At 36.2% G+C, this 10,167-nt stretch overlaps 1 long non-coding RNA gene across 1 annotated transcript; it reads left to right on the top strand.

Annotated features, from left to right (window-relative positions):
* Positions 1–8,521: 8,521 nt before the first annotated feature.
* Positions 8,522–9,747, top strand: LOC129792154 (uncharacterized). The gene is made up of 2 exons (XR_008750783.1): positions 8,522–9,332; positions 9,391–9,747. It is a non-coding gene; the product is annotated as an uncharacterized LOC129792154 (long non-coding RNA).
* The last annotated feature ends 420 nt before the right edge of the window (positions 9,748–10,167 follow it).

The raw sequence follows: 10,167 nt of genomic DNA, 5'->3' as shown, positions 1-10,167 counted from the left end.
TGTAAATCCATAGTGACCTACCACCAGTTTATGGACTACGATAGTCGATCAGAGCCAGGGGATCCATAATCCCAAATGCCCTCCTCCGTAGCCACACCTCCCCACATATCACTATAGTTAATTTATCAGAATTTTTCTTAATAATTTTTTCTTAACCCGTTTTGTGTACACGTGAAACAGAGAATTTTTCTTTGGCATAATTTCCATAAAATTTAGGAATTTCTAAGTTGGAAAAACAACTAAATAAAGTTAAATTTAGGAAAATTAAGATATTTCACATTTCGGTCTACGTATGACCTAATGCCCGTGAAAGGGTTAAATTTGAGTAATTACTGGAAAATTAGTGGATCTAACTACTTAACTATAAAACCACAAGCATATAACTCACAGAGAATACTTAAAAAAATCCATCTCTCCACTCATTAAATAAAATTCTATTTGAGAAACTTTCAATTTCCAAGAAGATATAAAGTTTTGTTGTGAATAAATTTTTAATTAAGAAAAACTGGAGAAGAAAGAAAGAAATATTAATCAAGCTAAAAGGCACGCCATACAGTAAATTTTCCAACCGCAATTTTTCCACAAAAAAAAACTCTCGATTGAAGGCCCATCAATCGCGGGTAAGCAAGCAAAGTCAATTAGTGAAATTTCAGTATAAACCATCTCCTAAAATGAGGCCATAAAGATTAATAATGTTTGGAGATGGGAGGATGGTGTAAATCAAAACGAAGAATGTAATTTAATAACATTTTCTAACAATAGCCAAACTGCGCGAATGGATTTACGAGAATGCATTTCAAATGTATATAATGCGGCGATATTTTATGACTTTTCTCCCCATAAAGTTCTCAATAGAACAACATATTCCGTGTGGTTGAAAAAGTAAAAAGAAAAGGCTAGAAAAGCCATCATTTTGCTGTATGTTTTTGCTTTAAGCTGCTCCTTCAATGTGCCCACAGTTAAATCAATCGTTGCGAAGGAAAATCTTCATCTCACATAAGTACAGGGAGGTCCCGAACAAAGGTCATTTAGGGATTGATTCGTAGAACGTCCATTATTTGGATGATCAGAGTTTTTTTTATTCTTAATTTCATCAAGAAAAGTTTAATGTTTCAAAATTTTCATAAATTTCTTGATGAATTAACAACGGCGTGCAGACGATTAAAATAAAAATTAACACTTTTCTTTCAAAAAATTAAATTTCAATATTTTTTTTATTCAATAATTTTAAATAATAAATCTAATCATTCATTCGAAATCTTTTAAACAATTATCTTTCGAAACTTTTATAAAATACAAACGAAATATTTCCTCAAAATGAATTTAAAATAAAAGAATGTTTTTTTTTCTGAGGGACATCACTGTATTATTTTGGCAATTAATTCCGTAATAGCGCGCGCGGGGAATGATTTCAAAAATTGTTGAGAATTGAGGCGAAAGCAATTACGCACAGAGGAGCAATATAAAAATTGCTTTTTGGCAAAAATACTTAAATACATTGAAATTAGATACAATTAGTGAAGAAATAGCTCTCTATGCTCAATAAAAGGCATTCCAATGGCTCTCTATGAGAGAAATTTCTCAGTGAGAAATGTCTCAAAATTATGCAAAAACCCTCGAAAAAAATTCCTTTTGTTTCCCTCCCAAAAGAGCAAATTAAATGGCAGAAAAATTTCAAGACAGTTAATTTTTAAAATGACAAGAAATAAGTGAGATTTATAATAAATTTCTTTTTAGCTTAAAGAGATCACATTTTTGAGAATTTTAAGAAAAAAAATCTCGCGGAAATTATTTGCTATTCTTCCATGTTCAAGGGAAGGCAGATGCAGCGTTAAATTGATCGAGAATCGCGTGTTAAAGTCAATTTTCAGAACCAATTCAAAGACAGAAATATTCCCATTGAAAATATACATAATGTTGAGATAAGGGCGGAAGTATTCAATCATGTTTTCTACACTTTTTTCATAAAATAAAAAAAAATATATTAAAATAAATTTTAAGATCGACTTAAAATAAGCCCGACTGAGTATTGAATTCCGCCCAGAGGGTTTCCTCAAACATTAATAAATCAACACTGTGCCAATTTTCGTGTAATTTCACCTCAATAAATTGCTCCTCGTTAAAAAATTCAAACGTCCTTGGGCGGATCCTTGAACGACTCCCTTGACCTTGTCAGGATGAGGGGTGGCATTGTGTGTGATGAAAATCACTCCCCCACACAATGTGAATATTTAACATCGGACAGTGAAACGAATAAATAAACCACCCCCGACACCTCCGGTGAATGCAGCATTAATTTTCTTTGTGGAAAGCCCAACATGGAATTTATCATTGGAAAAATGAAGAAAAATCCAAAATGAAAGATGTGTTCGATTAGGTTCCAAATGCGATTTTAATTGCAACACAATTTTCATACACGATGGAAATGAACCACCCTTTATTGATTTTCCCAACATTGTGAAAAAGCACACACACCGGAGGAAATACCTGCCCGCAAACGCTGAAGGGGGGGGGGGTGGGGGGTGGTAGATGGGTGGGTGGATTTTCACAATCCACAGTGGGATTGTATGTAATTTCTCCACATTGTGTTTTATCTATATTTTATGTGCAGGGAAATGGGACGGGGGCGAGGGGAGGGGGGGGGGAAAGTGGAGTACATAAAATACATATGACATGATCCACACAACAAGCAGCCAGCACATAGAGTGAGGAAAATATTGCTTTTAGAGGCAGGCCCGTATGAAGAGGAAGATTTTCATTTTATCAGCCACATTGCGGAAGCATAAAATCAATAAATTGCCAACAGAGTGGTCGATATTAGTTCAAAAATCAGGACTCTCCTCTTATTTATGTTGTTTTATGATTAACAATAGATTGGTTGGTGTGCGGAAGGAAACTCGGAAGCAGTCTTTGGAATCAGGTGCTTTATTTATCACATAGAACAACGTTTCGGCCTCTTTTTGGGCCTTCTTCAGGTTCTGTTAAATATGTAACAGTTCGGACAAAAGAAAATACAAGAAACCGGAGAAGAAAAAAGTTAAAGGAAATTTCAAATAAAAACGGAAATATTAGGGGAATGTGGCCCAATTCGGACCTCTTAAGGCCTTTTTCAATCCGCTATTACTTAAAACTGATAAAACTTTAAATGTAGAAAGTTATGGAAGTTAAAAGAATATTAAAAGGGCTTTAAAATGGTATCAAATTTAAGAATATTTCTTTTTGTTTTATACCATTTTTTCTCACTCTACGCGGACCTTTGGAGGTCGGATTTGGGCCATGTTCCCCTAAATATTACTGCATTAGACTTTTTACTTCTCCCGGTTTCTTATATTTTCTTTTGTCTGAATTGTTACTTAACAGTACCTGAAGAAGGCTCAAAAAGAGGCCTAAAAGTAGTTCTATGCGATAAATAAAACACCTTTTTCCAAAGACTGCTTCCGAGTTTCCTTCCGCAACCCTTTTATTTAATTGGGGATTAAATTTTACAACCCATTGAATGCAATTACAGTCATACCCCGCATAATCAAGTCGAGGTTATACTCTTCTTACGCATTAAAATTAATGGGTGAGAAGAGTATAACCTCGACTTGATTATGCGGGGTATGACTGTATGTTTAAAAAAAATATTTGCAAAACATTAAAGTTTCTTTTCTTAATTAAAATTTTCATTTTTCTTTTTATTGTTCCAACCTCTCGATCATTTTAATAGAAATAATAAAAATAGGTAATCTAAATATTAAATTAGTCTTCTTCATTTACAACAATTGACAAGAAAATTAAAAGGAAAACGTCGCTGGAATGCAAAAAAAGCTTATTTTCACTCTCTAGAATTTAAAAGAATAATTTTTCTTATGAGTTTTGCTATTTCCTCAATTCCAGAAAATTCACAAAATTGTTCGAATTTCCCAAAAAAATCATTTTTAAAAATTTATTCGTAGATTGAGGGAGTGCTGCTGTGCTTGAGGAAGGTGCGCACTCGCTCATCGATGGGAAATGAGCGACGTGAAGGTGGGTGAGTCTCTGGGGTGGTTTATTTGTTCGTGAGGTACACATTAGGGTGATATTGGGGAAAGGATGGTGCGGGTGGTGACCTACTTTTGATGCTCTACCCGTGAGAGGAACAAAGACTCTATGAGGTAAAACCGCCTGTCGTTCCTACCCCACAAATAACATCGTGAGGCGCACATGGCGACACCGCGCTGGAGGTTGTTGGGGGTGGAAATTGAGCTTCTCTTGTAAGGAAACCCCTTACACATAGCAAATCCACCGACGATTTGCTCCCCTGGGAATGTAATCTGCCGACCTCTCAGCCTGATGGGGCTCTTTTGCTCTCCTGCCTCCTCTTGCCTTTCTTTCTCTCGGGAAATCCATATATGAGGGGGTTGAACAAAATGTCGATTTAGGGTTGAGGGTGGATTTATGGGTGAAAGGGGTGCTCTCTCTGTTTCCGGGATCGCTATCGTAGTAATACACCCCACTCGGAAATTCATGAGATTCTAAAATGAGGCCAGTAGAACGCACAAAATTTGCAAAAGAAAATGAGAAAAAAAAAGTCACCAATTTGTCCCGCCAGTGTTTCCCGTGGGATGTGGATGGTGGGTAAAATGTACAAATAAAATGAATTTAATTTGTTGATACAATTTTCCCGCACAGGGAGGGGGAGATCTCATGTAAATTAATTCTCCCTCACTGCCCCTTCCTTGGGGGATAAATCGCATTTCCCAAATGAAGGATTAAATTTCCCGTTTATTTTCCATTTAATGAATTTTTCATGCACTTGCACGCCAATTGCCCCAATAAATTGAGCCAGCAGGGAGGCAGAAATGACACGGATGGCATTCCCCTGGTGCAGATGATTTAGAATATTGCGGCTAAAGTAGTATGTTTGAGGCAACGGTGGGGATGATTATATTCTAGGGGCATTATTTTAATTTTAATTGAAATTATAATTTTAGCTGAAGGAGAAGGAGGAAGAAAAAGAAAGACACAAATTTTGAGTGAATGATGAAAAAATTAATTTATGATGTAGATGACTAATTGTTCTGAATAAATCCCTCACATACGCCACTGATGAAGGTTCTGGGTAGAATCGAAAGCTTTGGGAAAAGAATATTCGTGTTTTAATCCCACCTCAAACCATCCGACGAAGATCCCGAAATCACAAAGAAGTATTTTAATTTTAATTAAAAAGAAGGATGTCAATTTTTTTAAAAATAAATATGCTTTTTCTCAATATTCTGTCTTTAAAATTTTCCAGTATAACCTTATGCAGGGAATTAATGGACCTCAGAGGCCTCAAAGGGTTAAAAATTCTAAATCAAATAATTTTTTAATTAATTTCAAAAGGATCAAAAATCCTTAAATTCCGTTACATTCTGAATATTTTTTTCCAAATAGAAAACTTAAATTTTGCAGCTTGCTGTTGCAATTTTAAAGAGTTAATCCCAAATCGATCTCCTCTTTGTTAACTTCCCCCCACATGAACCACCCACGGTGTGGCACGTGGGTGGCATTGTGGGGGTGGTGAACTTCCGACGGGTGTGATGGGAAATCGGAGCTTGATGGTTTTTTAGGCCAATAAGTACCGTGCCGAAAAGGTTTGGCCCTTGTTGCCATGGAGAACGATGGACGGGTGCAAAACACTGCGGCCTATTTTTGGGTCTTTCTCTCGCTCTCTCGCTCTGCCATGGCGGTGGTAGAATATTCCAGATCGATCGATGTAGGGGGTGGTTTGTTGGGGATGGGTTTCTCAAGGAGAGGACAAGAGTCCTTGGGAGTGAGCTTGCCATCTAATTGGGCTGAAAAGGACACAACAACCACCGCGTGTTTCGGGTCAATGTGAGGCTATCTCAAAAGGAGCAGGAGTTGCTTCTTCGTGAAAATTGAGGCCAAGCAGCTTGTTGGCGAAGCAAAAAAAAACCTCGATGGGCTCATAATCAACCACTTAATCAACTTCCTCTGGCCTCTTCTTACTCCATCTCTATACCACCGTGATTTCAAACAAGTTTAGAAAATAAATTACAACCGCATGTGATAGCTAAGTACTGGAAAAGATCATTTTTTAATGTTTAAAATTTAAAAATTATTTAAACTTCTCTTTCTTGGAAGAAAATTAAATTGTTTTTCTCTTGTGGAAAATCAACTTTTCCCCAGAAAGAACGGCATTTTCACACGATAAACTTCCAACGAGGAGGCGGAAAGAATTTCCCACAAGATTGCTCGAGAGAGCTGTCCAAGAAAGCAACTCTTCGCAGCTCTTCTTTTACCGCACCACGTAACGGATGTTGAAGATGCTCTTTGACGATTCTAATGAAACATCTCGTTTTATTCTACCACCACGTCCTCCATGCCGAGCGGAAATGCTGTAGCACAATCACAAATAAATGCTCTTGCACAGCTCAATTGATTGGCTTGAGATCTGAGAAAAAGCCCAGAGTTGATGGATGTTTAGATGCGAATATTTAGGTAAAAAGGTTTTAAATGTCATGATTTTTTTCTCAAAGGAAATATTTCAAGAATTGATTTACGAATCACTACAATAATTTATGGTTTTTCTTCTTTTTTCTAACACAGAACAGACGTTCAACATTCTAATGAAACAATGAATGTTTTAGGAAAATCAGCATAGAAGAGCGATGAAGGAAATAATCAAGATTGAATTGTTGGTTCAAACAAACTTTTTGAGACATTTAAAGGAAATTTAAGGAAACTTAAAGGATATTCTCCTTTTTCCTTTAAAAGTAATTCTATATCGCTATAAGTATTCAATTTTCTATTATATTCTGAATCATTTAACAGTTTTCTTACACACAGAAATTCCCCAGAAATTAAATACATTGTCATGCAAACTTAATTTCATATTCAGCTAATAAAATAAATATCTGCCCACATTTTGTCACACTGAGAGAAAGTTTTATGGACATTTCGAATATATATTTTTTCGTTCATTTTATTACTATTTAAAAAATATATATATTTTGAAATAATTCAATGCATTTGCAGAGAGAAAAAAAAATGAAAGATTCAAACCAAAAGCGGAAAGATTTACGGATGGGTAACCTTCGTAACGAAGTGCTGCAATAAAAAAAAAAACTAAAAGAATTGTGAAATTTCCAAAAATATGATTTAACATCTCCCAACAAAATGCATTTCATCACTTTTTTCCTCGATTTTTTTGTTCATGCTGAATTTCCACATTTGCACCAAAGTGGTCATCACGGTGTGATTAACTATAATCACCGTGAGAGTGTTTCCGTTTGGGAAAATTATTCGTAATATTCGCATAACGTTCGCAACTATCTATGTAATTAAGATTGGTAAAAACGAAACTTCCCGATCTGTGACAGTTCCTACAAAATACTGTCAAACTAACGTTAGGACATTATTCAAATTTGAATGTTTGTCGTTTGATCAACAAGCCTTTTCCCATTCACATGGCGCTGACCCCATGGAATTGTGAGGCTAATAAAATACAACTACAGCGAAAGAAGCAAAAGAATTGTTTATAATGAATATTTTTGACAGTTATCTCTGTAAGATGTAAAAAAATGTGGGTCATTGAGCCATCATATGGAGGAGCTTTCTCTTTCGAACCGTTTGCCCCACACTCAGCTCACAGAGAGAGAGAAAAAGCAAAAAAAACCCAGCAAAGTGTCACTAATTTCTAATTTTTGCCTTCTCTTCGCGCATGAAAGATCTTTTTTTTTTTCATATACTGGACAAAAAACCCATGAAAAATGGTAGATGGGCACTGTAGGTCTGACCATTTTGCGACCTAGAAATTACTTTTAGCTTTTATGCTAAACAATGGTGACCAATGTGGGCGACTCCAGCGTGCATCTTTGTCCTCCGTGAAATCCATCAAGCGTCAAATTTGGAAGTTTTTATTGTTTCCCCACACAGCTGGCAAAACCTTTGTTGGAGGCCCAAAAAGAGTCAACAAAGAGCCATATCTCATGGATTAAAATACATTTTAGCACGTCTTCGCCAGCGCATTTGAACATTATTGTGGTGGAATGAATATCAGGGCAGCTATTGCATTTTATTGGGATTTCTTTTAGTAGAATAAATATCAAAGTTTAAACAGTTGGCGTTGTTGGTTTAAATATGGCTTCCTAACGGTTGTTCGTTTGTTTTTAGTACTTCATCAGGGTATTTAGAACCTTTTAGGTATTTAGGCCTTAAGTTGGATCCCAAATAGCTGTTCAGAATTCTTTGAAGAAAGAGTTCAAGAGTTCCTGATCTTTAGACTTTTTTAAAGAAATTTATCTCTACAATGTGGATTGTATTATAGGTTAGGTAAAGATTGTTGGTTTGGCTCATTAATGAATCCATAAACCTTCAAAGGGTTAAGAGTCTCACCTGGCATATATTCTTTGTCTTCTTCACCATGAATTGGCTTTATTCTCTTTTTTTTCGTCAGCAGCGAGATTTTCAGGCAAAACCTTTCATTACTATTCTTTTTGAATTTCACAATGATTTCCTCCTGAACAAGTGCACTGAAAGCTCTTTTCCATATATGCAAAAGTAAAATCATACTTGCACACAATTCCCGCATAAAAGCATAGAGAATGCACACATAAGCACATTCTGCAATAATGGATCAATAAATTCGAATAAAGTGCCACAATAAAAAAGTCCCCATCACACAGAATGCAAACTTTTGCGCATGATTAACCGAAGAGAAAAAAAAGCTCAATAAAGTTGTGCGAGATGGCATAAAATGGCAAGAGATGGAATTTTATGGGTGCCTCACGAACTAAAAGCTGTACCGATCGTAAATTTTGCTCGCGGGATTTTTCTTTATGACTTCCTCGCAGCTTTTTGAGGTGCTTTTCGTACGCCAGATGCAGCGAGAAAAATCTAGCACATTTGCGAAAGGTGCTCCAAAAGCACTACCATCCTTGACACTCCTGCCGTTAAACTTTGATGATGGCTCCGTGGGCGTCTCACTATGTGAGCTTTCTGCACTCTCAGGTGCTTTGATGTTGCCACAGAAATCCATTGAGATGTGCAGTGAATGTGGTTGCTAACAAAGAAGCATCCGTTGGGGTTTTATTTTTTTTTTTGAAAAGTTTTTTAGATGGAAGATGTTTGAATGCCGCGCATGATGTCCGCCATTTTGTTGAGCCTAACAAAACGGCGGACGATTTGTTATAGAAAAACCCTCCTTTCAATCAACAGCACCTCTCGTGGTGAGCACTTTCATTGAATTTTTACATGACCGCAAAATTGTGAAGAATCAGTTAAAATCATAATTTTATGCTAAACCAGGTGTGCTACATCGCTGAACGTACTTCCAAACTATGAAAAGACAAAAAAACGCTCTATTGGTAAGTTAAATTTCCTAAATAATTAATTCAAAATTAAAGTGATTTTTTTGAATTTAAGAAAAAAACGGTTTTTCACAACCACCACCTTCCTCCCAGTTAAAGACACACCAAAGTGCAAGAAACCACTTTGGCGGAGTGACAGGTGAATTTGCATCGTGAAACTCACCTCATTTGCGACCATTGTACCCAAACATTCCATCGCTTGTGATCGATGGAAGTGAGGAAATCGACAGTAGTGGAAAATCCGCAGTGCGATTGCTCAAGATGCCAAAGATCTCCATAAGAGTTGCGTACATACCTATAAATTGCCCAATCGCTGTGAGAAATTCACACGAATCGCACGGGGGCTTGCATTTGTATGCACAGAGTACCCAACCCCTTGCCATATGTACTGAAATAAATTTAAAAAAAAATTCTTATCAGCTTTATATTTATTTAAGTCCACATTAAGAATCAACAGTGCCGTTGATAAAACTTGCACAAGCCCAACTATATTTGCTCTCTCCAACACCGCGAAAATTTTCTCTTATCAGTAGAGGAATTCACAATTCACTCTGTGCGTCCCGCGATGCAGGAAAGGCGTTTATTTTTTTTCTATAGAATGAAATGTAATTTCTTTTCTACAGCTAAATGAAATTTTGCGCATTTTTGCGATTGCAACGAGATTGTGGCGGCTTTGATTTTCCTATACACGGAGAAGTTGTGTTGAACAAAGAAGGGTTTCATTTTCTTTTAACACAAAGAACATTTTCTATTGCTTTACTGTGATTGCAATGCGGAAGTTAGTGGCAAGAAGATTTTAATTTGTTGTGAATTGAATTAATTAGGAGATTGA

The sequence above is a fragment of the Lutzomyia longipalpis genome, chromosome 3 (genome assembly GCF_024334085.1).
Source record: "Lutzomyia longipalpis isolate SR_M1_2022 chromosome 3, ASM2433408v1".
In the NCBI taxonomy this organism is placed as follows: domain Eukaryota; kingdom Metazoa; phylum Arthropoda; class Insecta; order Diptera; family Psychodidae; genus Lutzomyia; species Lutzomyia longipalpis.
Note: the sequence above shows the minus strand (reverse complement) of the source record. Positions and strands in the feature narration are given on the sequence as shown.